Source organism: Phacochoerus africanus, chromosome 5, assembly GCF_016906955.1.
Source record: "Phacochoerus africanus isolate WHEZ1 chromosome 5, ROS_Pafr_v1, whole genome shotgun sequence".
Taxonomy (NCBI): Eukaryota; Metazoa; Chordata; class Mammalia; order Artiodactyla; family Suidae; genus Phacochoerus; species Phacochoerus africanus.
The window spans coordinates 125,977,531-125,984,440 of NC_062548.1; the positions used below are offsets into that span (position 1 = coordinate 125,977,531).

The window sequence follows — 6,910 nt, forward strand, 5'->3', positions numbered from 1 at the left end:
TAGAACCAGGCAGGGCTGTCCCTGCCCTCAGGCGGCAGGTAGTCGTCCGTGTTTTGCAGTGTTAGCTAATACCACGGAAGACGCAGAAAAAGAGCCTAGATTCCCCCCTTGCCATTTTGCGCTGCTGTCATTTCAAGGAGAAAGAACTTCTTGAGCCAGGCGTTCTTCTTCGTCTCATTTAATCACGGCGCCACCCTTAAAAGGGTATCCCTGTGTCTACTTTTATGTCAAAACAAATCTGACACCTGGGAGGCTCAGGAACTCATTCATCCCCAAGGCACACTAAGAAGCCCGCCGCCCCTTCCCCCGCCCCCGCAACTTCCTTCTGTGGCCTCCTCTCCTGGTCCATTTCTCTGGGCTGATTTTGCGGACAATGATTGAAAGATTTCTGGGCATGTTTTTCTCCTTTGGGGGTGGGGGTCGGGAAGCAATATTTAGTTAGTCCCTATTTCTGCTCATCAGTCCCCATCCCAAGACCGGTCACAACCCGAGTCCCAGGGTGCAGCTAGGAGGTGAGGCGGTGGGGAGTGGGGGACCCCTGGCCCCTCCCCCTCCCGGGAAGGCCTGGCGCTGGTTGGCCGGCTGCCAGGTTTACTGCCGCTGGCACAGCTGTTTCCAGCCTAGGTGAGGACTTCCTCTTAATGGTGCCGTTTACAAGTCAATAAAGCGGGATGGAGCGCCGTTTCCGCCCGCGGTCCCACCTCGCTGGGCTCGGTGCTCTCACCCTGGGCTGCGTGGTGGGGCGCAAAGGGGCCTCATTCCTGCCCTAACAGCCCCGCTCTCTCACCAGCCCCGGGCATCGGGGCCATAAAGACCCCTCCCCTCCGAGGGCAGAGTTCAAAGCTTCGGCTCCCCAGGATCCCGTCCTAAACTGTCGGCCCCACCCCACTTTATGGCCCCCGCTCCCCCAGCCAGCGCTGAGCACGAGAGCCAAGCCCTGGGGGCTTATCTCCCGGCGGAGATAAAGGCTGGGGCTCTGGGAAGCCGGCCACCCCTAGGTGGCTTGGCCCCCGGCTGGGCTCCCACCGCTCCCTGGGGTGAGTTTAATGAGCCCGGAGGAAGATGCCTTTTTTCAAATCGACAGGGAAGACAGGTTCTCTGGGTGCTGGGCTTTTTCCTCTCTGACCTTAGGGGCAACACTTCCGGTGGGAGGGCAGCGGGGGCGGGGGGTGGTGGGCAGCTCTGGGCTCAGGGCTCGGGCATCCCCGCAGCCCCCCAGCCAAGGTGATAATGAGGTGAGAGGAGATGGCGGCTTAATGGGCCTGTGCCTGTGGGGCAGGGAAGGAGGGGTGCCCAGGCCCCTGCAGGAAATGGGGACAAGCCCAGGTCACCAAGCTCCTGAGAGCCAGTGGGTCTGGCACTTACCCATTTAGTCATGACACCTAAGCAGAGAAGCTTCTGTGCGCCTGGCTGGTGCTGGGTGCTTTGAGTTCAGCTGCAAGCAGCGCCACTAACCTAGTGGGGTCCAGGGAAGGCGCCAGTCTTGAAGAAGAGGAATCTGCCGGGCTGAGAAGGGGAGTGAATACAGAAGGGGCAGGGTGGGGGCCTGGCTCTCCTCTCAGCTCTCCTCCTTTGCCCTCAGAGGAGATGGCTCTTCCATCGCTGCCTCCCAGTCTGGGCTTAGACCCGAGACACTGCACACACACAGTTCTTTCCCATCCTGGGGACCTAAGAAGCCTGGGTCACCCATCCCCTCACCCACACCGCCCAGGCAGGGACAGCCTGTATTCACTGACCCCCAACCCGTGGGAATGACCTGGAGGAAGGGCCAGAAACCCACGGAGGTAAGAGACTAGGGCACGTGTCACCTTGCCTCCCCCTACAACCCCCGTCCAAAGACCTAGCGGTCAGGCAGCGCTGCCCCTGACTCTGTGCACAGCCCTGTGGAGTTAACCCTGCTCTCTGAGAGCTTGCAGTGATGGTTAGACTGGGATTCCCACTTGGCAAGAGAAGAATTGAGGCCCGGGGATGTTGCAATGACAACAGTTAATATGAGGCCACCACCAGCCTTCCTGGCAAAGTAGAAAAGGTGCCCCTGTGGGTACAGCAGGGACTTCCAGGCCTTTGGGCAAAGGGGCAGGTTCTCTTGCCTCTGAGCAGATGCAGAGGTGCCCCCGGGCAGATGCCCAGCTTGACAAGGAGAAGCACGCGCTGGGTCACAACCTCCTTGGTTGGGCATCCTTGTGCAACCTGAGTGACTAAGAGAAGTGGAGAGCCGGGGGAGGGGCTACCGTCCAGCAGAAGGGTAATTCAGGCCCAGTTTCATGACACAACTCACTAGCAGAACGTGCCATCCCTTTATCTGTGGGCTGAGACGGATGATCCCTACGTGCCGGGCTTGGTCCAGATTCCAAGATAGACAGCAGTTCTTCTTATGCCAGGGCCTCCAGAACAGCAGATGAAGGCTCTCCAGAGCCCTGGATGTTTTCCTTCCTTCCTCTCTTAGCTATTTGTGTCCTGCCCCATATAATTACAGCGCAAGGGCTGCTTTTCGTGAAGGAGGAAGGAAGTGGCGGGCCTTTTCGCTGTAACGCCCCACTCCGAGACGCCAGCTGGGAATCCGACTAATCTGCAATTGCAGCCAATAACCCCCTCATGTTCCAGATCAAGGTACTGCCCCGGCCATTCGGGACTGCTGCTGTCACCATCAATCAGCCACTCTTCTCAGGCCCCACCTCCAGGATACCCCGTCTTCTGCCTCCGCCCTACGCGTTTATGGTTGGGGGTGTGGGGGAGTCCCCTCCATACACACCACAGAGCATCAGAGCCACTCTGGCCACCGGCTGCTCTTACCAGGAGCTGGACTGTGAAGATGTCCACTGTGCGTGTCCTTTCCAGAGCACCCGGGCACAGGTGCGCCAGGAAACACCTGCAGACAGGTTCGGTCGAGCTGGGTATCATGACATGAAGATGCTCCTTCAGGGCCCAGCTTGGTGGCCCAGCAAATCCAGAAAGGACCCCTGGCCTTGTCCAGAGAGGTCCTGGAGGAGAGGCATTTCCACTGAGTTGAAGGAAGTAGGCAGAACTCCGAACCTGGCTCCATTTTACACTCTTGAGCAAGTTCCTTCTTACTCTGCAGCCAACTCTTCTCTAAAACAGGAGAGTTGGGAAGTTCCCTCGTGGGGCAACAGGTTAAAGATCCAGTTGCAATGCAGGCTGCAACTGTGGCACAGGTTCAATCCCTGGCCCGGGGAATTTCTACCCGCTGTAGTTGCGGCCAAAAAAAATAAATAAATAACATAAAATAAAATAAGAGAGTAAGACTACATAACCCCAGGGGGTTTTCCAGAGCCGACAGTCTGGGGTGCTGCGATTCTGGGAATTACATAGGCTCCTTGCCTAGTTTGTGGTATATGAATTAAAAGAGAATATTTCTTTGTGAAGATTCAGCTGTGAAAAGAAAGGAGAAACTTCTTTTTCAGGGAGATGGCCGCAGGAGCCATTCAGTTTCTACAGAAAGAGTCATAAAGTTGTTTTGCTTCATCTTCATGCAGCATTTTAGGCCTCAAGGAAAAGACTCCTGGTCAGTGTAAAAATGTGGATCTTTGAAAAGCATCAACGGGCAGGAGATTCCAGTGAAGGCTTAAGGATCCTGTAGCTATGGGCTCCAGTGTTAACGACTGCGCTTCGGCTGAGATGTGAGAGATGCACAGCCTAAGTCATCCCACACAGAGTGCCTGCCTGCCTGCCTCAGGCCTCGTGCTGAAGACAGAGAAATGAGATGTGACTCCTGCCCTCAAAGGCGACCCACTCTGGGCACAGTCATAAAGAGGCGTCCCCACAGATTCCTTTACCAAGGATCTTCAGGAATATCGCAAGCCTTGGAGGCGGGTTGAGCAAGAATCATCTCCTTCGTACCAGATGGAGGCTCAGAGAGGTACAGTCGTTTGTCTAAGGCCACACAGCCGGGGGAACGGAAAAGGAATTTGCAAATTCCGATCCTCTGACTCACAGGCCAGAGCTCTCTCGTCCTGTCCCGCTGTTTCTGTATCTTTCTGTGATAGAGAGCCCAGGACCAAGAGGTTATCATCTTCCAGGACCTCCCATACAGGGTAGAGGCCAGTTGGTTGACTCAACAAATTGGGTTTGTGCCTCTACTACTCTAGACAGAAGCTTGATTGCCTCTTTCTAACTAAGCCCTTAATTTACTTCTCTAGGTCTTTCATATTGCGTGTTTGTTAGAGGATTGTGGCTTCTGGAAACGGAAAATCTGAAAAGGTATTGCTCTTGCTATTCCCTTAATCCCACTGGTATTCCAAGCACAAACCTCAAAAACATGCTACTCATTTCCTCCCCAAATTGTAAGCGCTTCTGCCCATCACAATGGCAGGCAGACAAAGGAGAGACTTGGCCTTCTCAGCCCTAAGGCTCCTGTCCCTCCATCATTTTGAGCGAATGTTGGCCTTGCTGAGCCCCAGTGGTCCAATCTGTAAAATGGAGTGAATAGCTTGAAAAGACGTTGGGTGGGAGTACAAATGGAACGCATCAGAGCCTCTGCCATGGCATGGTTGACTTTTTTTTTCTTCTATGGCCACTCTTGAAGTACATGGGCGTTCCCAGGCCAGGGGTCGAATGAGAGCTGAAGCTGCAGCCTATGCCACAGTCACAGCAACAATTAATCCAAGCCACATCTGTGACCTATGCCACAGCTTACGGCAATGCCGGATCCTTAACTCACTGAGCCAAGCCAGGGATTGAACCAGCATCCTCACAGGGACAACGTCGGGTCCTTAACCTGCTGAGCCACAAGGGGAACTCCTTGGCTTGACTTTTTAACATTGCAAGTTTCCTTCTCTACCCCACCTCCCTTCCGTGACTTAGGCAAATCCCTCCTCCAATGGCCATTTTCTTCTCTGCAGGAGTTTTTCTACCGTCAGATTCTCTTTCCCACTGGTGTTCCAGACCCATGCAAGTTGACGGTCAGAAATGATCCACTGAATTGATGGTGGAGATTTCAGATCCTCCAGAATCCTCAGCTCTTTCTGGCCCAGCTTTTTGCATTGACGGAGCAGTGGAGTTTCCTGCCAGCCACTCTATTTAGAGCAGCATGAATACACACACTCAACCCAAAGGACAGCGCTTAATGAGGAGTGATTTCTCTTGTTTCAGTTCTGAAGACAGAACCATAGGGACTTCGGGGGTTCTTTTTCATTGGGAGATCACTAGCCTCATCGCAATCAGAATCATCTCATCTGTCAGAGCCCATAGCTACAGGACCTGGCTTCTTGACTTCTTAAGGTCCTACAAAATATTGCAGAGCTGAAAAAGAAATCACCGGCTCTAAAACACAAAAGGAACACTGCAACATCAAAGAGGCTATTTCAATTAAATATCTTTTTAAAATGTACTATTATGTCATCTGCCTCTTCATTAATTGTAAAATTTATCACTCGTGAAATTTTCATTATGTTAGAAAACAATGCATCCGTTCCATTATCTCACTTGGCATGAATTTCCACATAGGCTGAGGGGAAAAAAAAAAAAAGGACTTACTCTAAATTAAGTTATCCATAGCTAAATGATTTCAAAGGAAAAATCGTGGAAGTTCTTTTGAACTTTTTTATGGCAAAAGAATAAACAAAAACTCTGTGATACGAAATGTGGGTATATTGTAACATATCTGATATGATGTTGGGCAGAGTCTCCAAGAATAAGGGTATCAGGACCTTCAGAGGGAGTTCAAATGTCCAGATCATCCTCTGATGGGTCTTGATGCTTCATCAAGCGGTAGGCACCCACCCAGACTGCCCAGCAAGCTGCAAGGACTCTCAGATACTTGCAACCCCAAGAATTGGGTACCAAGTGCTGGGCCAGCTAATCTGCCCTTTCTCCAGCCACTTCTGCCAAACATTCCCCTAGCTAATAAAACACTGGTCATCCAGGGCTGGGTTAATATTTACTCAGTACAAACCCTCCTAGAGTTAAAGGCTGAAGGCCACACTAAAGTTAAAACGTGAAAAAGGAAGTCTTACCTCCGGGGGTCAATGTTACAACTTTCGGGGAGTGGAAGATAACTCCAGGTGGATTTTGACCACAAGCGGTGTTACCTGGAGGCGAGGCAAGACCTCCGGGCTTGAAGAAGGATCTTTAGATCTACTTCCACATCCATCAGGTGCTGACGCTACGGAAATGATCTTTCCCCTTCTCGGCCTCAGTTTCCCCAGGGGTGATGTTCTCTACCAGGAAATAGTGAACCACCAATGAAATGGGTTCAGCTGAGATTTCTGAAACCTGAGAAACACCATGTGATGTGACATGGTGATGCCTCATTTGGCCAAGAATTTTTTTTTTTTAACTTTAGTGTGGCGATAAAGAATTCGTAATTGAAATCGCCGTAGCTTCATTTAACATTTTAACAGTAAATAGTAAGGTTTCATTGAATTGGCAGTAGTATTTTCCAAAGATGGCCACATCAATGCATCTCCCATCCCATGTACTCTTCTAGCTGGGGGGGGGGGTGATAACTTTCCTTGGTTGAGAGGTGGGGTCTAAGCTCCCTCTACCCACACGTGGCTGGAACCTTGTAACTGCCTCCAGCCCTGGAATCTGGCAGAAATGAGGTCAAGTGACTTCCGAGGCAAGGTCACAAGAGATAACAGAGTTTCCACCTGACTGTCTCTCGTACCCAGACCTTTGGAGCCCCAAGCTGCTGTGTAAGCAGCCGGGCTACCCTGAGGTCACAGTTCTGGGAGGACCATGAGGGGACAGAGAGGAAGCCCAGCTAGCTCCAGCTACTGATGCTCAGCACCTCTATGTGGTGGAGTAATCATTTGATTCATTTATTTTTGACTTTTTGCTTATGTGCATTTATAACATGTCTACAGGAGACATGTATTACTTGTTTTAAAATAAGTTACTGTTTTTTCTAAAATTCCACTCATATCCCCACCTTCTCAAGGCATCACGGGCC

At 51.6% G+C, this 6,910-nt stretch overlaps 1 long non-coding RNA gene across 1 annotated transcript; it reads left to right on the forward strand.

The window, feature by feature from the left end:
- Positions 1 to 3,503: 3,503 nt before the first annotated feature.
- LOC125126888 (uncharacterized) lies at positions 3,504 to 5,307 on the forward strand. The gene is made up of 3 exons (XR_007134822.1): positions 3,504 to 3,877; positions 4,158 to 4,218; positions 4,860 to 5,307. It is a non-coding gene; the product is annotated as an uncharacterized LOC125126888 (long non-coding RNA).
- The last annotated feature ends 1,603 nt before the right edge of the window (positions 5,308 to 6,910 follow it).